At 33.2% G+C, this 26,064-nt stretch overlaps 1 long non-coding RNA gene across 2 annotated transcripts; it reads left to right on the forward strand.

Moving 5' to 3' along the window:
• The first annotated feature begins 6,138 nt into the window (after positions 1-6,138).
• Positions 6,139-24,723, forward strand: LOC140864994 (uncharacterized). Of its 2 annotated transcripts, XR_012144448.1 has the most exons (4): positions 6,139-6,427; positions 7,354-7,438; positions 24,330-24,428; positions 24,535-24,723. It is a non-coding gene; the product is annotated as an uncharacterized lncRNA (long non-coding RNA). The 2 variants fall into 2 exon arrangements; XR_012144447.1 differs by lacking the exons at positions 24,330-24,428; positions 24,535-24,723 and having other exon boundaries at positions 7,354-7,727.
• Positions 24,724-26,064: the final 1,341 nt, after the last annotated feature.

Below are 26,064 nucleotides of genomic sequence, written 5' to 3' on the forward strand. Positions count from 1 at the left end.
ATAAAAATAGGTAAAGAAGGACGTAAAACTCTGAAACATAAAAAATCGTCACCGACGATTTTTACATCCATCGGCCCGTGACCAGATCCGTGGCTCGTGAACGTGACATTGTGCTTAACGTTGCTTGTCGTTTCTCTTTCTTGTTGATTATCCTCATCTTTCTGAGGAGGCACATTGTATTTATAAATATTCTATTTTGTACATCTGAAACTTCAAGCATTGAAATTTATTGCTTGGATGGTTGCTCTCGGGTTTAATATACTTGAATTGTACAGTTAGATTATAATTTTATACAATAGAAATGTTTTAATGTTAACATTTTTATAGTTGAAGGTATCACACAGCCTGGGTTCTTTGAATTTTATTTCACTTCTCTAATCTAAACATTTAGTGTTTCCTCTTAAAGATTCCACAAATATACATCTCATCATTTAGTTTTTCGAAAGAAGACAAAGACATTTCTAATATCATATCTTGGTTTGAGATAAAACCACAGTTTCTTTCAAATTCTGGACAATTTAGAATCTACTTCACTATCATCATCATCTTGGCAGATGTGACAAGTTTTCAAAACAGGCAAGAAGGAAAGAAGCACTTATTGCTGTTTACAGAACCAACTGTTGCATCACACTCTGTAAAATGGCAAGTTTTCAAAACGGACGAATTCAACATCTAATGCTCTTTTTTCCCAAAGGTTCAAATTTCATTTATGTACAGATGCCAGAGGTTCTGCTGTTCCTTGAATTGTATAGCTCTACGAAATCTGTACTTGTAGCCAACTTGTTAGGATCTTGGACAAAAATTATGGTGTACATTTGGTTGGAAAGCTGCAAACTATGACCGTTAGTCAATCACGTATCCTTTTTAGTGATGCTGCAACCAAGTTACTCCATCATATATATATATATATATATATATATATACACACACACACTAGGTAAGAGGCACGTGTGGTTCACGTGGAAATATTTTAGTATATAATATGTTAGAGCAAAAGAATCGAAGATATGTTATAGAAAATTAGTGGAGTAGAACAATCTAATTGTGTGAGCATAATAAAACAGAGAAACTTATAGCTAATATATTCCATGAGAAAGGAATTAGTCAATTAAACGTCTAATTCAGTCCAAAAAGAGAGATAATAATTATAAAAAGCGGAAAAAAGTCCTCGATAAAAGCATTGAATTGAGGGTTGATATGATTATATGTCAGCGTTTCTATTTTTCCCGCTTTTTGAAGCAGTGTTTTTTTTTTTTTTGTTATGTGCAGCACGTGTCTTGATGCGTTTATTATATTCTCCAAGAAGTTCGTCATCTTGTATATCCATTGCAATGTGATGTGCTTCACTTCTCTCGGGAATGATTGTCTTTGAAATTGTGGATGCAAATATGTTTGATCCTTCGTTGTCTGCATAAGTAGTCTTTACTTTGATCAGTGATCTCTCTTTTTCTTTTTTCTTTTTTTTTTTTACCATGGTTTCTGGATGTTCTCAACAATCATTGAAACTTTGCCTTCATAGTTTTTGACATTGTGATCTAACGTGATCAGGAACTTGTGGCTTTCTTTATGATAATGCAAAAAACTATATGTGGTAAACTAAGTTAGTGGATTCAAACATAAATTTTTATCCAAACAATCAATAAATTATTAATAAAATAGCTAAACTGTTTAGCATACATCAAGGAAGAGGTTTTGGTTTTACTGACCTACATTGCAAACTTTATGAAGGGAAAAAAACTAAGTTTTGGCATGTGTTGAGGTGCAACCGTGCAAGAGCTGAGATTAAGTTAAATTCAAGAATATGCAAATACATTCACATGCGGCCATACAGAGAATACCTAAATAAGTGTGTTTCTTTCTCTGGTAATGTGGTAGTCCGGTTCCATTTTACAATATTAAAGTGATTTTAAACATGTTAGTAAATGTCATATAATTTTAAAAGTGTCAAAACATGTTTAAGGAGTCATTATTTGGTGAAAATAAGTAAAAAATCAGATCCAGAACATCCAAAAATGATAGGTTATGTCCCAAGGATCGGTCTCAAACAGTCCAAAATCAGCCAAATGAGTTTGGAGGGACCGAAGCAGTTCGGAGCATGCGGACTAGTTCGAACTCAGCAGGGTCTAGTGTCTAAAGGGATCGAAATCATTGATTTAGATATACAAACGAGCATTTTGTCCATAACGGGAACAACTAGTCGAAGTTGCAAATTATCCCTTCGTTTAAGCGATTGAATCGATTCAGTTAAATGTGAGAATGCATTGATTAGGGAAATATAAATATCAAATGTTTAAATATATCATATATATTGGTTATATAAGGAATGCAACGAACGACATTTGTCTAGCTTGTTTATTAAAAAAAATATCGATTTCGAGAATATAAGAAATATTTTTGACAACGGTTATTTTCAAATTTGCATGGCGTATTTTGAAGTTTTATAATTATATTGACAATATTGGTTATTGTACCATAAAGTTGTCATAAATTAATAAGTATTCGTTAATGAAAACTCAATAGCATATAAAAGACGACGAGATCTTCGTGTCTTTTTAGAAAATCATATTTTCAAAAAAAAAAATCAAAAACATTAGAAAATTTTAACATATTTCAAGTAAATTAGACTTTCATAATTAATCATGTAACAAACTATATAAGTATTATTGTTTTTTTAAAATTATTCATACATGCATCAATAAAATTATGATGTGGGACAAAAAGTAATACTTTTTGATACAAATAAATCCTATAAGAAAGTAAAAAAAAACACACACGTACACACGCAAAACATATCATGTCATTTTGAATTTCTTTATAACAACAGGTATTTATAAATATATATGACATATTTTGAAGTTATAAAATTATATCAGTATTTTCGTTTGAAATTTGTTTTAAAAAAATTGAGTGTAAATGTAATGATTTATTTAAATAAAAAATTTGGAGTGTAACATAAAACACTGTTATAGGAATGAGATAGTCGAACAATATATTAGTTTTAGCAAATACGGAATGGAAAATCAAGTTTGAGTCGAGAACTATAGAAAAAATTGACATACGCAATGTTCCAAAAACGTGTAATTTATTATTCCAAAATCATATTAGTCTCATATATTTGGTTGGAAAGAAATAGAGAAAAAAAAAATATAATATATTAATTCGAATTTCTTTTGCCAATGATTATTTTTAAATTGTGAACGTATTTTTGTAGTTAAAAAAATATATTCATAATTCCTGTTATTGAAAAAGTAGTTATAATTAGGGCGGGGTACGGTACGGTATATCGTACCGAACTACGATACCGTATACCGTGCCATACCATATCGGTATGAAGAAATTCATACCGATACCATACCGAATTTTCGGTATGGAGAATTTTTATATCGGATATCGTACCGTGAAATTTTTTTTAAAAAAAAACATTCAGTATACCGAAATAAAAAATTTTATATACCAAAACCGATACCGAAAATTTTGGTACGGACGGTATTTTCGACATTCGGTATTTTTCCCCAACCCTAATTATAATGCTCAAGATATGAACAATCAAAATAATAAACAAAAAAGAAATAAATTAATTTGGAAATATTCATGAAAACGATTATTTATAAATATTCGTAATATATTATGAAGTTAAAAGTAATTATAAGTTTAATGAGTACTATTCACTAATGGATGCTCAAAAACATGTAAAAGACAAGAGTAGTGGAATTTTTTTTAGAAAATCATATTTTTAGAAATTTATTTCGAAAACATTAGAAAATATTAAATATTTTAAATTATTTTAAGTAAATTAAATGTATTTGTAATTTGTCTTGTAACAATTTATGTATTAGTTTTTTTAAAATAAAATTTTTAAAATTATATGCTCACGTTATGATTATTAAAAGTAAAAAAAACTAAAAATAAATATCGTTTTGAATTTATTTACAACAACAAATATTTTTAAACATATTTTTAAGTTATAAAGTTTTATTCGTAATTTTGTATGAAATGATTTTTTTTAATAAAAAAATGAGTATAAATGCAATAATTTTTTTTACATAAAAAATTGGAGGGTACGTAAAATAAAAAATAGTAGGTCTTCTATGAAACTCCGTGAGACGGGTCAACCTACCCATATTTACAATAATAAGTAATAATTTTGGTATAAAAAATAATAATTTTTAATGAATAACCCAAGTAGAAGACCCGTCTCACAAAAATGATCCGTGAGACCATCTCATTGGAGTTTTTGTCATATAAAAATATCGTTATATGAATATTATAGTGGAATAATATATTAGTTTTGGCAAATATGGAATGCAAAATCAAGTTGAGTTGAGAAATATACAGAACACATAATTCATAATTCAAAATTATATTTCTCCCCATATATTTGGTTGGAAATAAAAATAATAAAAATAATACAACAATTCAAATTTCTTCAAGGCAAGGATTTTTTAAAAATTGTCATCGTATCTTTTGAAGTTAAAAAGCTACAGTGATAATCCCTGTTATTTAAAAATTCGCTATATCCATACTATTATATAAAACTTGGGAACATTTTAATAATTACTTTTTGGCGTGTCAAGATGAAACCAATTTTTTTTCTCTATTTTACCCCTGTTCATTTAGAGTTCTATGCACAAGTTCCCTTTTCTTTTTCTTTTTTTGAAGGCAAAGGACAAAACACATTTTGACAACTTTCATAATTCTAATTTTTTCTCACGTCTCTCTCACATGTCTCCCAAACGAAAGTTCTTTTCTCCCAAACCAAAAATAAAAAACAAATTTTATTTAAAAAAATGTAAAAGCACCCAACGCGTGCTTTAAGTCACTAGTATTCTTTAAACTATGAGCAATCAAAGTGATGAAGAAAAAAAAATATTATTTTGAATTGCATTATAACAATATATATATTTAAATATATTTGATATTTTGAATTTATAAAGTCATATTCGTAATTTTGTATGAAATGTTTTTTTTTTTAAAAAATAAAAATTGAGTGTAAATGTAATAATTTCATGAAATAAAAAATTGAAGGATAATATAAAAATACTGTTATATAGATAAGATAATGGAATTATATATTAGTTTTGGCAAATATGAAATGCAATATCAAGATTGGGTTGAGAAACATAGAGAACGCACAATTCATAATTCGACAATCATATTTGTCCCCATATATTTGGTTGGAAATAAAAAAGAAGAAGATAATATATCAATTCAAATTTCTTTAGGCCAACGATTATTTTTAAATTGAAATCGTATTTTTTGAAGTTAAAAGATATATTAATAATCTCTGTTATTGAAAAAGTCGCTATATATGCTTGAACTATGAGCAATCAAAGTAATAAACAAAAAAATATATATCATTTTGAATGCTTTATAACAACAGATATTTTTAAATATACTTGATATTTTGAAATTATAAAATTTTATTCATAATTTTCTATGAAATGGTTTTTTTTTAAAAAAAATTGAGTGGAAATGTATTACTTTCTTTAAATAAAATATTGGAGGATGATATAAAAATACTGTTATATAGATAAGATAATGGAATCATATATTATTTTTGGCATATGAAATGCAAAATCAAGTTTGAGTCGAGAAATGTAGAGAACACATAATTCATAATTCGAAAATCATATTTGTCCCCATATTTTTGGTTGGAACTAAAAAATAGAAGATAATATATCAATTCAAATTTCTTTAGGCCAACGATTATTTTTAACCACGATTTTTAATGAATGCTCCATTGTATTTATTATTTTATGAACAAAAAAATGTTGTTATAAATTAAAAAATTTAAATTTTATTTTGGTTTTTATTTTTTTTTTGAAAAAATTTCGACTTATATTTTTTATATCTATACTAAACACTTGAATATAATATAAATAATACATCATTTTAACATTACAAAAAAATCTTTCATTTTATTTATATAAAATATAATAGATTGTGATATTATTTTAAAAATATACTAATGCATATAAAATATTATGAGGACAAACAAAATATTTAATTGTTAGCCATGATTTTTAACCACAATTTTTAATAAAAAAATCGTGGCAAAATTTTGCACCGTGTCTAAATTAAACCGTGGCTAGTTCATATACAAATATGACTTTATCTTCCCTCAATCAAAATCTTTCGCCCCTCTCCACTGCCCGATCTCTTTTTTTTTTTCTTTTCCATTTTTTATCGTCACTTCAAATCGCCGCAACTCTGGCGTCGATGATAGATTTTCGAAAGTAAACATATTTTCGTAATCCTCTCAATGAGATGTAACCGGTGATACCCATTTTGCTAGATTTTGTCACAACCCTTTCTAAGCCGTCGCACGTCTGCCGCATTTATTCGCCGAAAATCGGGCGAAAACTGTCGTTCTCGGTTGATTGGAGCTTTTTCTACTAGATTCAAGTTGAAATTCTCATTTTTGAAGGTATATTTCAGAAACTAGGGTTTCGAATTTTGGGATTTTTGCTTTATTTGCAAATACCTTTAATTAATATTTGAGGCGCTGTTGGTTGGAGTTGTTATATTCGAACCGATTGGTATTGCTAAATATTCACAAATTATTTTGAATTATGTTCGAATTTTCAGATTTGAATATGGGGGATTTCCGAAAATTAGTGTTTCATACTTAGTTATTTGGTGTTTACATGTCATGGAATTGTCATAAAAAAATTCCAGCATTTAATTTCAATTATTGGAGGATCAGTATTTGTAAAGTTTGTATTTAGTTATTGTTTCCCTCTTGTTTTTACCCACAAGTACTTGTACACTATTGTCTGCATTCTCAGATCTGCTTTCTCTTTTGTTTAGATTTTTTGATTTTCAAGCTCTTTGCTTTTTCTGGTTCCCTCTTCTTGGGAGTGGACGGCTTCGGCTCGGTTAGTCTGACGAATTCTGGTCTGTTGAGTTTAGATTGAAAGATTGTTTGAAGATTTGATTCGGATGAATGAATGTGAAGCGCATCTTGTGATCAGGAATTTGAAATGCTTTTCTTTTTTCTTTTTTTTTTTTAAAAAAAATCAATAATAAAGTTGGAGGATTTGAAATTGATGGGTTTGAATATTATTCAAATTTTTAGAATGGATTTGGACTAAAAAGTTGGAAATCTAGAGACAGTAACCATAACCACCAGTTGACCACTATGCTATTCCTCTAGATCAAATTAGTCAATCTGAATACTAATCGATTCTTCTTCTTGAATTCTAACAAGGTAATTTGAAATTTGTGTGTTTGTTTCACTGTCGTTTATCAGTTTGTAGCATTGGATGATAAGCTTGGGAGTTACTAGAGATTATAATTACATATGCAGTGATTTGTCTCTTGAATAAGCCCATTTTATTCTTTTAATTATAGGTTCTACAACTATAGGTTCTGCACGACCGGTCTCCCCAGTGATATAGTCGTTCAAGTTGGGGAAATGTCCTTCCATCTTCACAAGGTGTCTTTTTACTTTTCATGGATGATGCTAACTGACTCTCATCAGCTTAATGTTATGATTTACATATTCAGGCTTATATCCACCTATTAGATCTTAATGTGGAAGGTATTTGTTACTTATTCAACATAGCAGTAATATTTGTTTCAAGAAGATGGTAATAATCTTCTGGGAAGACATCTAAAAGAAATACTGTTGGTTTGAATATTGCACGTCTACTTGAGTGACTTCCTCCCACTTGAATGCTGGTTATATCTCCAAAGAAAGCTTAATATAATTTTGATTTCATTTACTAAGTCAAATTTACGTTTTGTAGTTTCCATTGCTTTAAAAAGTGGGGTTATGTAAAAGACTAATTGTTACGCCTTAAACGTATACAAATCTCGTGTGATGAGATTAATGTTTTTAATGCATTAACAAGTCTCATAATATTATGTTTTGATGATTACAAAACTCGGTTAATTGTTACTAACCATTTAAAGTGAGATTTTGCAGATTAGATTTATTGACAAATAAATTATTGAAAGTTATTTTGAAGCTATCAATGTATTTATGAAGTCTCAATTTGCTTATATAATGGACATAATGTTTTGTGGATGTCATGGAACATTGTTAAGAGATATTTAGAAAAAGACAAGAAGAAGCCAAAGTATGGAGCAGCAACTTTCGAAAATTACTGAAAATTTTCTATGACTCCAAATCGGATCTCCACCGGTCATAATCTAGATAAAGAAGTGTTACATGTACTATCCAAATTTGAGAGCAATTCAACGACTAGAATGAGAGATATGAATTTTTTCATATATGCTGCACAGTACCCACTTCTGCAAGGAACGAAACCATGAAGATTCGAATTCAGAAAATAACTGGGCATGTTTGAGAAATCTAAATCCAATCTCCACCGATCAGATACAATATTAAGATGCTATAAAGCGTCTGTCCAAATTTCAGGTCAATCCAACGGATGTATTGAGATATATGAATTTTTCAAATTTGTTTCACAGAACAAGTTCGAAAACATGATGAAGCGACTTCCGAAAAATACTGGGCCTGATTTATTCGTTCAAATCAAATCTATACCGTTCCGAATGAAGATCCAGATGTTTTAAAGCTTTGGTTGAAATTTCAGATCAATCCAACGGTTAGATTGTGAGATATGATTTGTCCACAAAATCCGCTCAGTGCTGGGAAAAAGTAGGCAGCGACGCCGAACACTTTTTGTCACTCCTTGACTTCTCATCACACGCCTCATGCACTCAAATCAGATTCAAATCTTTGCCAACTATAAATAGAGGCCATCCAAGTTCATTTGGAGACATCCCAACTCATCTCTTCTCTCCTTTGCAAGCAATTTTTCACTATCAAAGTGTTTGTATGATATATTTGAGAGTGTTTGTAAAAATAGTTTGTGAGTTGGTTGTGCTATTGTTGTAAACACTTGAGTGTGAAGCCAAGTGTGTTGTGCTATCGTTGTAAGCACTTGAGTGTGAAGCCAAGTGTTGTGTTGAGGCTATTCTTGGAGCCCTTAAGGCCAAGTGTTCGAGTTGTATCGGCGCGGTGATCGTGTTGAGTTGTACGGCTATCCTTGGAGCCATCAAGGCCAAGAGTTGAAGTGCTAGTGGATCCTTGGTTAATCAATCTTAACCAAGAAGGGGAGACGTAGACGATTTATCGTCGAACTTCCATAAACATATCCTATCTCATTTATCGCTTTATTTCTTTTACGCATTTATTTACCGCATTTATTTTTGATTGCTTTAAGTCTTCCGGTTGCATACTTGCATAATCGCTTTAAATTGCTAAAGTTGCCAATAGAATCTAAATCTCCCCCCCATTAGGTTCTAACAAGTGGTATCAGAGCCACCTTTTTACAAAATATTTTCAAAAAGGCTCTATGGCAAATCTAGCGAGCGACTATGCTCAAGGGCAATCAACAAATCGTCCTCCTCTTTTCAATGACATAAACTACGGGTATTGGAAAAACTGAATGTCCCTATATATCCAATCCGTAGACTATGACCTTTGGAAGGTTACTGTGAAAGGTCCCTACATACCTACTAAAGAGGTTGAGGGTGTCAAAATTCCTAAGGGAATGGACGACTTTTCCAAGGAGGATATGAAACTTATATATCAAAATGCTAAAGCCATGAATATTCTTCATTGTTCCTTAGATATGAACGAGTACAACCGGACTCGATGTGCTCATCCGCTAAAGAAATATGAGACAAGTTGGAGATATGCTATGAAGGGACTAATCAAGTCAAAGAGACGAAGATCGATCTACTCCAACTCAAATACGAAACATTTGAGATGGAAACCAATGAGGACGTCGACACAATGTTCCGAAGGCTTACTCAAATCATCAATGAGTTAGCCCAACTTGGAGAAAAGTATCCATCCAAGCAAGTTTGGAGAAGAGCTCTACGCGCCTTACCCAAGGAGTGGAATGCCAAGAGGACGACCATCATTGAGTCCAACAAAGGCGACAACGCATCCTACGATCTTGATCAACTACATGGGACACTAAAAACCCATGAGTTGGAAGTGGCTACAAGAAAAGAGTCAAAGAAGGAAGATGAGAAAACCAAGGCAAAGGGGATTGCCTTATACACCCAAGTCGAAGAAGAAGATGATGATATGGCTCTCTTCGCAAGAAAATTCAAAAAATTCATGCGAGAAAACAACTTCAAAAAGAAGACGGATAAGGAAGTTACTTGCTACAATTGTCAACAACAAGGGCATTATGCAAATGAGTGCCCTTTCAAGAAGAAATATGACAAAGACAAGAAGAAATCACTCATAGCCACTTGGAGCGATAGCGATGACGAAGATGAGGAAGCCAACCTTTGTCTCATAGCCAAAGATGATGACATCACCTCTGACGACAATGATGAGGTACCATCTTATGATGAAATACTTCAAGAATATAAACTTATGTTTGATATGGTTAAAACCCTTAGAAAAGAAAATAAACTTCTTAAAAATGAATTAGATTCTAAGAAGCATGAAAACCTAAGATTAAAGGATGACATAGCTCACTTAGAAAAATCATTTGATAAGTTCAATATTAGTAGTAATAAATTGAGTAACTTACTTAGCATGCAGAAATGTAGTTTTGATAAGGGTGGAATAGAGTATGGTAAGAAATCAATTGACTTTACTAGCCTAATTGCAAAGGCAAAAATGAGATTACCCCCTACATGCTCTTATTGTTGTAAAATAGGACATGTTAGACATAAATGTAGATCTTTAAGATTTCAATATAATCAAAAGAGCTATATGAAATGGAGGCCTAAGAGTACTTAACAACTCATCAGTTGACATTATGAGATCATGATCTAAGGGAGTTCATCATAGACCGGTTTAAATTGCCTTGATGCGACTGGTCTTCCTGATGAACGCTGCTCTGTCCAAGAAAATAGGTTTTTAAAGAGGCATAGCCCTACCTACTACTTGGAGCACTCTTAGAAAGTGGCGATGATGTTGCTATGAGAGACTGAACTCTAAGAAGTCTATTTTGTATCTTTCTTTTCTAACACTGTGGACCCAAAAGAACTAAAGGGTACCAAAATAAATTTTTTGTAGGGAAATAGGAAAAATGTTCTCCCTAGCATATGGTATCTAGACAGTCGATGTTCTAGACATATGACGAAAAACAAGGAGCTTCTACAATCCATCAAACCAAAGGAGAAGGGAACTGTTACCTTTTGAGACAACAGCAAAGGAGTTGTCGAAGGAATCGGCTCAATAGGTATATCTGAATCTTGCTTGATTGATGATGTACTCCTAGTGAATGGGCTTAAACATAATCTACTAAGCATAAGTCAATTGTGCGATAGAGGTTATGAAGTCAAATTCACTCCCCAACACTGCACCATATCACTCATGACTGACAAATCCATAAATTTCAAAGGTTATAGAAGTGAAAATGTATACAAGGTTTCTTTAAATAATTTATCTTTATCAAATATCAAAAGCCTTGTATCTTTGAATGTTGATGACAACATTCTTTGGCATAGACGACTAGGTCATGTTGGTCCTAGTACCATAGAAAAACTTTTTAAACTTGATTTAGTTGTTGGTATGCCAAAACTCAATTTAAAATTAGATTATATTTGTGATGCATGTCAACTTGGCAAACATACAAGGGAATCTTTTAAAAGCAAAAATTTTATATGAACTTCTATGCCCCTTGAACTTCTTCACCTAGATCTATGTGGTCTCTCGAGAAACACTAGCCTAGGAGGGAAGCTTTATGCATTTGTCATTGTGGATGATTTCTGGCAACTTTAGCAATTTAAAGCGATTATGCAAGTATGCAAGCGGAAGACTTAAAGCAATCAAAAATAAATGCGGTAAATAAATGCGTAAAAAAAATAAAGCGATAAATGAGATAGGATATGCTTATGGAAGTTCGACGATAAATCGTCTACGTCTCCCCTTCTTGGTTAAGATTGATTAACCAAGGATCCACTAGCACTTCAACTCTTGGCCTTGATGGCTCCAAGGATAACCGTATAATTCAACACGATCACCGCGCCGATACAACTCGAACACTTGGCCTTAAGGGCTCCAAGGATAGCCTCAACACAACACTTGGCTTCACACTCAAGTGCTTACAACAATAACACAACACACTTGGCTTCACACTCAAGTGTTTACAACAATAGCACAACCAACTCACAAACTATTTTTACAAACACTCTCAAATATATCACACAAACACTTTGATAGTGAGAAATTGTTTGCAAATGAGAGAAGAGATGAGTTGGGATGTCTCCAAATGAACTTGGATGACCTCTATTTATAGTTGGCAAAGATTTGAATCTGATTTGAGTGCTTGGAGCGTGTGTTAAGAAGTCAAGGAGAGACAAAAAGTGTTCGGCGCCGCTGCCTACTTTTTTCCAGCACTGAGGGGATTTTGTGAAAAAATCATATCTTCCAATCTAACCGTTGGATTGATCTGAAATTTGAAATGAAGCTTTAAAACATCTGCATCTGCATTCTGAACGGTGAAGATTTGATTTTAATGAGTCAAAAATTTTCAGTAATTTTCGGAAGTCACTTCATCAAATTTTCGAACTTGTTCTGTGCAACAAATTTGAAAAATTCATATCTCCATATACATCCGTTGGATTGATCTGAATTTTGGACAAAGGTTGTTTTATTTAAATATGATCGGTGGAGATTTGATTTTGATGTCTCAAACAATCCCAGTTAATTTCTGAAGTTGAATCTTCATCATTTGCTTCATGTTCTACAGAAATAGGTACTGTGCAACCTTTGTGGAAAAATCATAACTCCATATCTAGCCGTTGGATTGATATGAAATTTTGATATAAGTTTTCCAACATCCTGATATTGATTTTGATCGGTGGAGATTTGATTTGGATGTCTCAAGCACGTCCAGTAATTTTCAGAATTTGATTCTTCATCCTTCACTTCAAGTTCTGCAGAAATAGGTGCTGCACAACTTTTGTGAAAAAATCATAACTTCATATCTAGCCGTTGGATTGCTCTCAAATTTAGACAGCACATGTAAAATTTCCTCATCACGATTATGACCGGTGAAGATCGGATTTCAATCCTAGAAAATTCCCAGTAATTTTCGGAAGTTGCTGCTCCATACTTTGGCTTCTTCTTGTCCTTTTCTTCATATCTCTTAACAATGTTTCATCCATTCAATGAGCAATACAAGATTTTATAAATACATGTATAGCTTCAAAATAGCTTCCAAGAATTTAATAATCAATAAATCTAATCTGTAAAATCTCACTTTAAATGGTTAGTAACAATTAACCGAGTTTTGTAATCATCAAAACATAATATTACGAGACTTGTTAATGTATTAAAAACATTAATCTCATAACACGAGATTTGTATGCGTTTAAGGCGTAACAATCTCTCCCTTTTTGATGATCACAAAACTTGGTTAAATAGGAGAAATAAATGTACAATATTAAATAAATAATTTAAATTTGCACAATATAATTGCATAAATAAAACTCCCCCTAAATTAAACAATTAGTGAAAAAGAGTTTGTTTATCAAATAACCGATTTTATTCTTCATGCATTTAACCATACTAACTCTCCTCTTTAGTTAAAGTATTTAACCAAACTAATTCTCCCCCTTTTTGTGATAATCAAAAAGACTGGAAAAGTATGCAAAAACATGAGAATTGAAATATGATTTCTAAAATGCAACACATAAATTTCACATAAATAACAAAATATGAGCGTATAATATTGAATAAATACAATTAATTTGTATTATCCAAAATTAAGTTGCTCGAATTTTATATTAAGCTCCCTTTTAATATGTCATTATCTTTAGAATATGCCAACAAGTGATTACAACTCAATCATGCCAAGTTTACAACGCAAACGAATAAAAGTATTTTCATCTAGTGGTTTTGTAAAAATATCGGCAATTTGATTTGTCGTGTCAACATATTGAAGTTCAACTTCATTTCGTTCGATGTGGTCACGAATAAAATGATGACGAATGTCAATATGTTTGGTGCGCGAATGTTGAATCTGATTTTTTGTTAGACATATGGCGCTAGTGTTGTCACAGAAAATTGGGATTTTTGAAAAAGAGACGCCATAGTCGAGCAATTGATGCTTCATCCAAAGAATTTGCGCACAACAAGTACCAGCAGCCATATATTCGGCTTCGGTCGTTGACAACGTAACACAATTTTGTTTCTTTGAAAACCAAGAAACTAAACAGTTTCCTAAAAAGAAACAAGTTTCACTAGTGCTTTTACGGTCCACCTTATATCCACCAAAGTCGGCATCAAAATATGCTTTTAAATCAAAGAAAGAATTTTTCGAATACCACAAGCCGAGATTTGGAGTATTTGAAAGATATTTGAAAATGCGTTTTAAGGCGAACAAATGTGATTCCTTTGGACATGATTGAAATCGTGCACACAGACAAACACTAAACATAATGTCCGGTCTACTAGCAGTAGCATAAAGTAAGGAGCCAATCATACTACGAAAGGAAGATTGATCTAAGTTTTACCATTTTCATCCTTGTCGAGTCTGATTGCTGTGCTTATCGGTGTGGATGATTATTTTGTGTTCTCCATCCCAAACTTCTTTAGAATCTCCTTGATGTATTTGCTTTGGTTCACAAAGAACCCATCCTTGCACTGTTTGATTTGTAATCCGAGGAAATAGTTAAGTTCCCCTATCATACTCATCTCGAAGTGTTCCTGCATCAACTTAGAGAATTCTTGACAAAGAGTTTCATTAGTAGAACTAAAAATTATATCATCAACATAAATTTACACAATCAAAAGATCATTTTTGACATTCTTGGTGAATAAAGTAATGTCGATCTTTCCTCTTGAAAAACCATTTGAAAGCAAGAAAGTAGACAGTTTATCATACCAAGCTCTAGGAGCTTGTTTCAATCCATACAAAGCTTTGTTTAATCTATACACATGATCAGGCAGTAAAGCATCAACAAAGCCATCAGGTTGTTCAATATAAACTTCTTCTTTCAATTCACCATTCAGGAAAGCACTCTTAACATTCATTTGAAATAACTTAAAATTTCTAGAGCAAGCAAAAGCAAGTAGCATGCGAATGGATTCTAGTCTAGCAACAGGCGCATATGTCTCATCATAATCAATGCCTTCTTCTTGACTAAACCTTTCGCTACAAGCCTAGCTTTATTTCTAGTAATAGTGTCATGCTCATCAAGTTTATTCCTATAAACCCATTTAGTGCCAATAATAGATCTATCATGCGGCCTAGGAACAAGATTCCAAACATCATTACGTTTAAACTCATTCAATTCATCTTGCATAGCAATAATCCAAGAATCATCTAATAAAGCATCATTAATGCACTTAGGTTCAACATGCGAAACAAAGGCAAGATGATTGCAAATATTATTAAGAGAAGAACGAGTGGCTACTCCCTTCGAAGGACTTCCGATGATAAGATCCATTGGGTGATCTTTGTGAAGCGTCCAATCCTTCGGAAGTGGTGTTTCCTCAACGGAAACATCTATATCATTTAGGCTTGAGGAAGCCAACTCTTCTTCGAGTAATTCTACATCATCAATGTTAGTGCGAACAATAGTAGACATAGATTCATCAAAAATCACATGCATAGATTCTTCAACAAGTAAAGTACGTTTATTAAAAACTCTAAAAGCCTTACTTGTGGTAGAATATCCGAGAAAGATACCTTTGTCGGATTTGACATCAAATTTGCCAAGGTTGTCTTTACCATTGTTATGTATGTAGCATTTGAAACCGAAAGCTCGAAAGTAAGAAATGTTAGGCTTTCTCCCTCTCCATAATTCATATGGAGTTTTCTTGAGAATTGGCCTTATTGATACGCGATTGATAATGTAACAGGCAGTGTTCATTGCTTCAGCCCAAAAATATTTTAGTAGAGAATGCTCACATATCATGGTCCTCGCAATCTCCACAAGTGTCCTATTCTTCCTCTCAACGACCCCGTTTTGTTGAGGAGTCCTATGACAAGAAAAATTATGACCGATGCCTTTCTCACTCTCATTTTGAAATTCAGTTCCGTGGTCACTACGGATCTGCTTTATTGAAAGATTTTTCTCATTCTCAACACGTTTCACATTTGTTTTAAAATAATCAAAGGCATCATTTTTGTGGGCTAAAAACAATGTCCACGTGAATCGTGAGAAATCATCCACAATGACAAATGCATAAAGCTTCCCTCCTAGGCTAGCGTTCTTCGAGGGACCACATAGATCTAGGTGAAGAAGTTCAAGGGGCATAGAAGTTGATATAAAATTTTTGCTTTTAAAAGATTCCCTTGTATGTTTGCCAAGTTGACATGCATCACAAATAGAATCTAATTTTAAATTGAGTTTTGGCATATCAACAACTAAATCAAGTTTAAAAAGTTTTTCTATGGTACTAGGACCAACATGACCTAGTCGTCTATGCCAAAGAATGTTGTCATCAACATTCAAAGATACAAGGCTTTTAATATTTGATAAAGATAAATTATTTAAAGAAACCTTGTATACATTTTCACTTCTATAACCTTTGAAATTTATGGATTTGTCAGTCATGAGTGATATGGTGCAGTGTTGGGGAGTGAATTTGACTTCATAACCTCTATCGCACAATTGACTTATGCTTAGTAGATTATGTTTAAGCCCATTCACTAGGAGTACATCATCAATCATGCAAGATTCAGATATACCTATTGAGCCGATTCCTTCGACAACTCCTTTGCTGATGTCTCCAAAGGTGACAGTTCCCTTCTCCTTTGGTTTGATGGATTGTAGAAGCTCCTTGTTTCCCGTCATATGTCTAGAACATCCACTGTCTAGATACCATATGCTAGAGAGAACATTTTTTCTATTTCCCTACAAAAAATTTATTTTGGTACCCTTTAGTTCTTTTGGGTCCACAGTGTTAGAAAAGAGAGATACAAAATAGACTTCTTAGAGTCCAGTCTCTCATAGCAACATCATCGCCACTTTCTAAGAGTGCTCCCAGTAGTAGGTAGGGCTATGCCTCTTTAAAAACCTATTTTCTTGGATAGAGCAGCGTTCATCAGGAAGACCAGTCGCATTAAGGCAATTTAAACCGGTCTATGATGAACTCCCTTAGATCATGATCTCATAATGCCAACTGATGAGTTGTTAAGTACTCTTAGGCCTACATTTCATATAGCTCTTTTGATTATATTGAAATCTTAAAGATCTACATTTATGTCTAACATGTCCTATTTTACAACAATAAGAGCATGTAGGGGGTAATCTCATTTTTGCCTTTGCAATTAGGCTAGTAAAGTCAATTGATTTCTTACCATACCCTATTCCACCCTTATCAAAACTACATTTCTGCATGCTAAGTAAGTTACTCAATTTATTACTACTAATATTGAACTTATCAAATGATTTTTCTAAGTGAGCTATGTCATCCTTTAATCTTAGGTTTTCATGCTTCTTAGAATCTAATTCATTTTTAAGAAGTTTATTTTCTTTTCTAAGGGTTTTAGCCATATCAAACATAAGTTTATATTCTTGAAGTATTTCATCCTAACATGGTACCTCATCATTGTCGTCAGAGGTGATGTCATCATCTTTGGCCATGAGACAAAGGTTGGCTTCCTCATCGTCGTCATCGCTATCGCTCCAAGTGGCTATGAGTGATTTCTTCTTGCCTTTGTCATATTTCTTCTTGAGAGGGCACTCATTTGCATAATGCCCTTGTTGTTGACAATTGTAGCAAGTAACTTCCTTATCCGTCTTTTTTTTGAAGTTGTTTCCTCGCATGGATTTTTTGAATTTTCTTGCGAAGAGAGCCATATCATCATCTTCTTCTTCGACTTGGGTGGATAAGGCAATCCCCTTTGCGTTGATTTTTTTCATCCTCCTTCTTGGACTCTTTTTTTGTAGCCACTTCCAACTCATGGGTTTTTAGTATCCCATGTAGTTGATCAAGATCGTAGGATGCGTTGTCGCCTTTGTTGGACTCAATGATGGTCGTCTTCTTGGCATCCCACTCCTTGGGTAGGGCGCGTAGAGCTTTTCTCCAAACTTGCTTGGATGGATACTTTTCTCCAAGTTGGGCTAACTCATTGATGATTTGAGTAAGCCTTCGGAACATTGTGTCGACGTCCTCATTGGTTTCCATCTCAAATGTTTCGTATTTGAGTTGGAGTAGATCGATCTTCGTCTCTTTGACTTGATTAGTCACTTCATGGCATATCTCCAACTTGTCCCATATTTCTTTAGCGGATGAGCACATCGAGATCCGGTTGTCCTCGTTCATATCTAAGGAACAATGAAGAATATTCATGACTTTAGCATTTTGAGATATAAGTTTCATATCCTCTTTGGAAAAGTCGTCCATTCCCTTAGGAATTTTGACACCCTCAACCTCTTTAGTAGGTATGTAGGGACCTTTCACAGTAACCTTCCAAAGGTCATAGTCTACGGATTGGATATATAGGGACATTCGGTTTTTCCAATACCCGTAGTTTATTCCATTGAAAAGAGGAGGACGATTTGTTGATTGCCCTTGAGCATAGTCGCTCGCTAGATTTTTCATAGAGCCTTTTTGAAAATATTTTGTAAAAAGGTGGCTCTGATACCACTTGTTAGAACCTAATGGAAGGGGGGGGGGGATTTAGGTTCTATTGGCAACTTTAGCAATTTAAAGCGATTATGCAAGTATGCAAGCGGAAGACTTAAAGCAATAAAAAATAAATGCGGTAAATAAATGCGTAAAAGAAATAAAACGATAAATGAGATAGGATATGTTTATGAAAGTTCGACGATAAATCGTCTACGTCTCCCCTTCTTGGTTAAGATTGATTAACCAAGAATTCACTAGCACTTCAACTCTTGGCCTTGATGGCTCCAAGGATAGCCGTACAACTCAACACGATCACCGCGCCGATACAACTCGAACACTTGGCCTTAAGGGCTCCAAGGATAGCCTCAACACAACACTTGGCTTCACACTCAAGTGATTACAACAATAGCACAACACACTTGGCTTCACACTCAAGTGTTTACAACAATAGCACAACCAACTCACAAACTATTTTTACAAACACTCTCAAATATATCACACAAACACTTTGATAGTGAGAAATTGCTTGCAAAGGAGAGAAGAGATGAGTTGGGATGTCTCCAAATGAACTTGGATGACCTCTATTTATAGTTGGCAAAGATTTGAATCTAATTTGAGTGCTTGGAGCGTGTGTTAAGAAGTCAAGGAGAGACAAAAAGTGTTCGGCGCCGCTGACTACTTTTTTCTAGCACTGAGCGGATTTTGTGGAAAAATCATATCTTCCAATCTAACCGTTGGATTGATCTGAAATTTGAAATGAAGCTTTAAAACATCTGGATCTGCATTCTGAACGGTGAAGATTTGATTTTAACGAGTCAAACATTTCCAGTAATTTTCGGAAGTCACTTCATCAAATTTTCGAACTTGTTCTGTGCAACAAATCTGAAAAATTCATATCTCCATATACATCCGTTGGATTGATCTGAATTTTGGACAGAGGTTGTTTTATTTAAATATGATCGGTGGAGATTTGATTTTGATGTATCAAACAATCCCAGATAATTTCTGAAGTTGAATCTTCATCATTTGCTTCATGTTCTGCAGAAATAGGTACTGTGCAACCTTTGTGGAAAAATCATAACTCCATATCTAGCCGTTGGATTGATATGAAATATTGATATAAGTTTTCAAACATCCTGATATTGATTTTGATCGGTGGAGATTTGATTTGGATGTCTCAAGCACGTCCAGTAATTTTCAGAATTTGATTCTTCATCCTTCACTTCAAGTTCTGCAGAAATAGGTGCTGCACAACTTTTGTGGAAAAATCATAACTTCATATCTAGCCGTTGGATTGCTCTCAAATTTGGACAGCACATGTAAAACTTCCTCATCACGATTATGACCGGTGAAGATCGGATTTCAATGCCTAGAAAATTCCCAGTAATTTTCGAAAGTTGCTGCTCCATATTTGGCTTCTTCTTGTCTTTTTCTTCATATCTCTTAACAATGTTTCATCCATTCAATGAGCAATACAAGATTTTATAAATACATGTATAGCTTCAAAATAGCTTCCAAGAATTTAATCATCAATAAATCTAATCTGTAAAATCTCACTTTAAATGGTTAGTAACAATTAACCGAGTTTTGTAATCATCAAAACATAATATTATGAGACTTGTTAATGCATTAAAAACATTAATCTCATAACACGAGATTTGTATGCGTTTAAGGCGTAACAAAATCCGACAAAGGTATCTTTCTCGGATATTCTACCTCAAGTAAGGCCTTTAGAGTTTTTAATAAACGCACTTTACTTGTTGAAGAATCTATGCATGTTATTTTTGATGAATCTATGTCTACTATTGTTCGCACTAACATTGATGATGTAGAATTACTCGAAGAAGAGTTGGCTTCCTTAAGCCTAAATGATATAGATGTTTCCGTTGAGAAAACACCACTTTCGAAGGATTGGACGCTTCACAAAGATCACCCAATGGATCTTATCATCGGATGTCCTTCGAAGGGAGCAGCCACTCGTTCTTCTCTTAATAATATTTGCAATCATCTTGGTTTTGTTTCGCATGTTGAACCTAAAGTGTATTGATGATGCTTTATTAGATGATTCTTGGATTATTGCTATGCAAGATGAGTTGAATGAGTTTAAACGCAATAATGTTTGGAATCTTGTTCCTAGGCCGCACGATAGATCTATCATAGGAACTAAATGGGTGTTTAGGAATAAACTTGACGAGCATGGTACTATCACTAGAAATAAAGCTAGGCTTGTAGCGAAAGGATATAGTCAAGAAGAAGACATAGATTATGATGAAACTTATGCGCCTGTTGCTATACTAGAATCTATTCGCATGCTACTTGCTTTTGCTTGCTCTAGAAATTTTAAGTTATTTCAAATGGATGTCAAAAGTGCTTTTCTTAATGGTGAATTGAAAGAGGAGGTGTACATTGAACAACCTGATGACTTTGTTGATGCATTATTACCTGATCATGTGTATAGACTAAACAAAGCTTTGTATGGTTTGAAAAAAGCTCCTCGAGCTTGGTATGAAAAACTATCAACTTTCCTTATTTCAAATGATTTTTCAAGAGGAAAGATTGATATTACTTTGTTTACCAAACATGACAAAGATGATTTATTAATTGTGCAAATTTATGTTGATGACATAATTTTTGGTTCTACTAATGAAACTCTTTGTCAAGAATTCTCTAAGTTGATGCAGGAACACTTCGAGATGAGTATGATGGGGGAACTTAACTATTTCCTCGGATTACAAATCTAACAGTGCAAGGATGGGTTCTTTGTGAACCAAAGCAAATACATCAAGGAGATTTTAAATAAGTTTGGAATGGAGAACACAAAATCATCATCTACACCGATGAACATAGCAATCAGACTCGACAAGGATGAAAATGGTAAATCTGTAGATCAATCTTCCTTTCGTAGTATGATTGGCTCCTTATTATATGCTACTGCTAGTAGACCGGACATTATGTTTAGTGTTTGCCTGTGTGCACGATTTCAATCATGTCCAAAGGAATCACATTTGTTCGCCTTAAAACGCATTTCCAAAGGACATTACATTTGTGGTATTCGAAAAATTCTTTCTTTGATTTAAAAGCATATTTTGATGCCGACTTTGGTGGATATAAGGTGGACCGTAAAAGCATTAGTGGAACTTGTTTCTTTTTAGAAAACTGTTTAGTTTCTTGGTTTTCAAAGAAACAAAATTGTGTTGCGTTGTCAACGACCGAAGCCGAATATATGGCTGCTGGTAGTTGTTGTGCGCAAATTCTTTGGATGAAGCATCAATTGCTCGACTATGACGTCTCTTTTTCAAAAATCCCTATTTTCTGTGACAACACTAGCGCCATATGTCTAACAAAGAATCCGATTCAACATTCGCGCACCAAACATATTGACATTCGTCATCATTTTATTCGTGACCACATCGAACGAAATGAAGTTGAACTTCAATATGTTGACACGACAAATCAAATTGCCGATATTTTTACAAAACCACTAGATGAAATTACTTTTATTCGTTGCGTAGTGAACTTGGCATGATTGAGTTGTAATCACTTGTTGACATATTCTAAAGATAATGACATATTAAGGGGGAGCTTAATATAAAATTCGAGCAACTTAATTTTGGATAATACAAATTAATTGTATTTATTCAAAGTTATAAAGCTCACATTTTATGTGAAATTTATGTGTTGCTTTTTAGAAATTATATTTCAATTCTCTTGTTTTGCATTTACTTTTCCAGTCTTTTTGATTATCACAAAAAGGGAGAGAATTAGTTTAGTTAAATACTTTAACTAAGGGGAGAGTTAGTTCGGTTAAATGCATGGAGAATAAAATTGGTTATTTGATAAACATTCTCTTCTTAGCTAATTGTTTAATTTAGGGGGAGTTTTATTCATGCAATTATATTGTGCAAATTTAAATTGTTTATTTAATATTGTACATTTATTTCTCCTATTTAACCAAGTTTTGTGATCATCAAAAAGGGGGAGATTGTTACGCCTTAAACGCATACAAATCTCGTCTGATGATATTAATGTTTTTAATGCATTAACAAGTCTCATAATATTATGTTTTGATGATTACAAAACTCGGTTAATTATTACTAACCATTTAAAGTGAGATTTTGCAGATTAGATTTATTGACAAATAAATTATTGAAAGTTATTTTGAAGCTATCAATGTATTTATGAAGTCTCAATTTGCTCATATAATGGACACAATGTTATGTGGATGTCATGGAACATTGTTAAGAGATATTTAGAAAAAGACAAGAAGAATCCAAAGTATGGAGCAGCAACTTCCGAAAATTACTGGAAATTTTCTATGACTCCAAATCGGATCTCCACCAGTCATAATCTAGATAAAGAAGTGTTACATGTACTGTCCAAATTTGAGAGCAATCCAACGACTAGAATGAGAGATATGAATTTTTTCATATATGCTGCACAGTACCCACTTCTGCAAGGAACGAAACTATGAAGATTCGAATTCAGAAAATAACTGGGCATGTTTGAGAAATCTAAATCCAATCTCCACCGATCAAATACAATATTATGATGCTATAAAGCGTCTGTCCAAATTTCAGGTCAATCCAACGGATGTATTGGGAGATATGAATTTTTCAAATTTGTTGCACAGAACAAGTTCGAAAACATGATGAAGCGACTTCCGAAAAATACTGGGCCTGATTTATTCGTGCAAATCAAATCTCTACCGTTCAGAATGAAGATTTAGATGTTTTAAAGCTTTGGTTGAAATTTCAGATCAATCCAACGGTTAGATTGTGAGATATGATTTGTCCACAAAATCCGCTCAGTGCTGGGAAAAAGTAGGCAGCGGCGCCGAACACTTTTTGTCACTCCTTGACTTCTCAACACACGCCTCATGCACTCAAATCAGATTCAAATCTTTGCCAACTATAAATAGAGGCCATCCAAGTTCATTTGGAGACATCCCAACTCATCTCTTCTCTCCTTTGCAAGCAATTTCTCACTATCAAAGTGTTTGTATGATATATTTGAGAGTGTTTGTAAAAATAGTTTGTGAGTTGGTTGTGCTATTGTTGTAAACACTTGAGTGTGAAGTCAAGTGTGTTGTGCTATCGTTGTAAGCACTTGAGTGTGAAGCCAAGTGTTATGTTGAGGCTATCCTTGGAGCCCTTAAGGCCAAGTGTTCGAGTTGTATCGGCGCGGTGATCGTGTTGAGTTGTACGGCTATCCTTGGAGCCATCAAGACCAAGAGTTGAAGTGCTAGTGGATCTTTGGTTAATCAATCTTAACCAAGAAGGGGAGACGTAGACGATTTATCGTCGAAATTCCATAAACATATCCTATCTCATTTATCGCTTTATTTCTTTTACGCATTTATTTACCGCATTTATTTTTTATTGATTTAAGTCTTCCGCTTGCATACTTGCATAATCGCTTTAAATTGCTAAAGTTGCCAATAGAACTTAAATCCCCCCATTAGGTTCTAACACTAATTGCTGAGGCGTCTGAAGGAGAAGGGGTATCTCTATCATTAAGCTTCCTGATGTTCCTGGAGGGACAAAATCTTTTGAACTTATGAAAAACCGGAGAAATCTCTTAATATATTAGTTTTATTTTTTTGTTTGGAGGTTCAATATTTGAAGAAGTTCGAGGTATATTATGCAATTTAAGTAGACATCGAACATGTTGGAAGATCGATAATATTACAATTTATAAAGTGGGCATTTTCATTAAAGTTTCAATGCATGTTAGATAAATATGTCAATCTGTTATTTTCTTTGTTGCTGAACTTTTGTAGTGTTTGCGTTTTTAGGAACAATTGCATGAGATGAAACAAAAGATACGTGTGCTGGAGAGAAAGATAGAAGAAAATGAAAGAGTGGTGCATGATATGAGATTGAATAAGGAAGCGGTTAGTTTGATAGTTTTATATATATTTTTAAACTTTGATGGTCTTTTATGCTGCTGATGCCCGATGTTTGTTTTGTTTAAATTAAGTTCTCTATATCTTCTTACAGGCCTGGGTCAAAGAAAATCTTATTAGAGAACAAAGTAAAAAGCTCTAGAGCTACAGACATGCCTTCATATATTTGTTGAATTAGTTTATTAAAACGATGATTGCTATTTATTGGTATTTTATTGAGTTGGTGCAGCATATGCTTTTGCAATTTTATCATATTCTTGAAATATTTCAAGAAATACATGAGTTGGTGCAGCATATGCTTTTGCAAAATCTTTTGAACTTATGAAAATTTTTATTTGTTCCTATTTCTTTCTCCTGCATTTCTGACCTTGTCTTTGGGTTTTTATGACTATCATACAATAACATGTGCAACATATCAAAGAAATACATGATCTTCAGCCACGGTTAATTTAGCCATGGTTTTAAAAAAACTGTTGCTAAAATAACCACGGTTTTTTAAAAAAACTGTGGTTATTTTAACCACGGTTTATTTAAAACCGTAGCTAATCTAACCACGATTTTTTTAAAGCCGTGGTTAATCTGACCACGGTTTTGTATTAAACCGTGGGTAAATTAACCACGGTTCTTTTAAAAACTGTGGTTATTTTAACCACGGTTTATTTAAAACCGTAGCTAATTTAACCATGCTAAAAACCATGGTTAATCTGACCACGGTTTTTTAAAAAACCGTGGTTAAATGTTAGCCACGGTTTAAATTATTGACTACCTTTAACAACGACGAGTTTAATCACGGTTTAAAAAATCGTGGTTAAAACCGTGGCTAATACCATTTAGCCACGGTTTTAACCACGGTTTTTGCCGTGGCTAAAGTCAGAGTTTTTTTGTAGTGAAATACATCGTTAATTGATTGTTCCTTTTTAAGAAAAAATAGAGTTTGTATTGTAATAAAATTTTTATTTATTTTAAATTTATGAATCTTAAAATTTTAAAATGAATACGGTCAGACTTTGATTATTCAAAGTAAAAACAAAAAAAATATTCCATTTGCTTTTAGATGTGCCAAGAAGGCAGTAGTTTGAATTGATTTCCGAAGCACCATTTGATATGCGAGTGAGTATCCCATTTAGTCCATGTTGTCACAACGAAATTTCACGCTTTAATTTGATAGTGTTCAACTATATATATAATTTCAAGCTGAAGGACATAAATGCCAGTCATCTGCATCAAGAAATGAAATATCATTTGATTCAAAAGTTTTTACCTCATTTAAAACGGGTAAGAATCATTGCATCCTTGATCTTTCTCATTTCCACATATCTTTATCTTGCACTTTGTGTAGTGCTAACATTGGTAGTCAAGCCCACCACCGTCCCACCACATAACATTAAAGGGAAAAAATAAAAAAACATATTTTTTAGTCAAATTTGGAATAGGATTTGGATTTGCTTATAAGTAACATGTGTCACGCCCCGAAACCGGGGTTGGTCGACATCGGCGTTGTTTAACAATTTAACATTGAAACAACAAGCCTCATAGTACAAGTCTTGCCAAAAACCAGTCTATTTCATAAACCATTACTATTTTTACAGAGAAAAAAACACAAGTGCAACAATGCGGAAGCGAA

This window comes from Henckelia pumila, chromosome 4 (genome assembly GCF_033568475.1).
Source record: "Henckelia pumila isolate YLH828 chromosome 4, ASM3356847v2, whole genome shotgun sequence".
Classification (NCBI taxonomy): Eukaryota; Viridiplantae; Streptophyta; class Magnoliopsida; order Lamiales; family Gesneriaceae; genus Henckelia; species Henckelia pumila.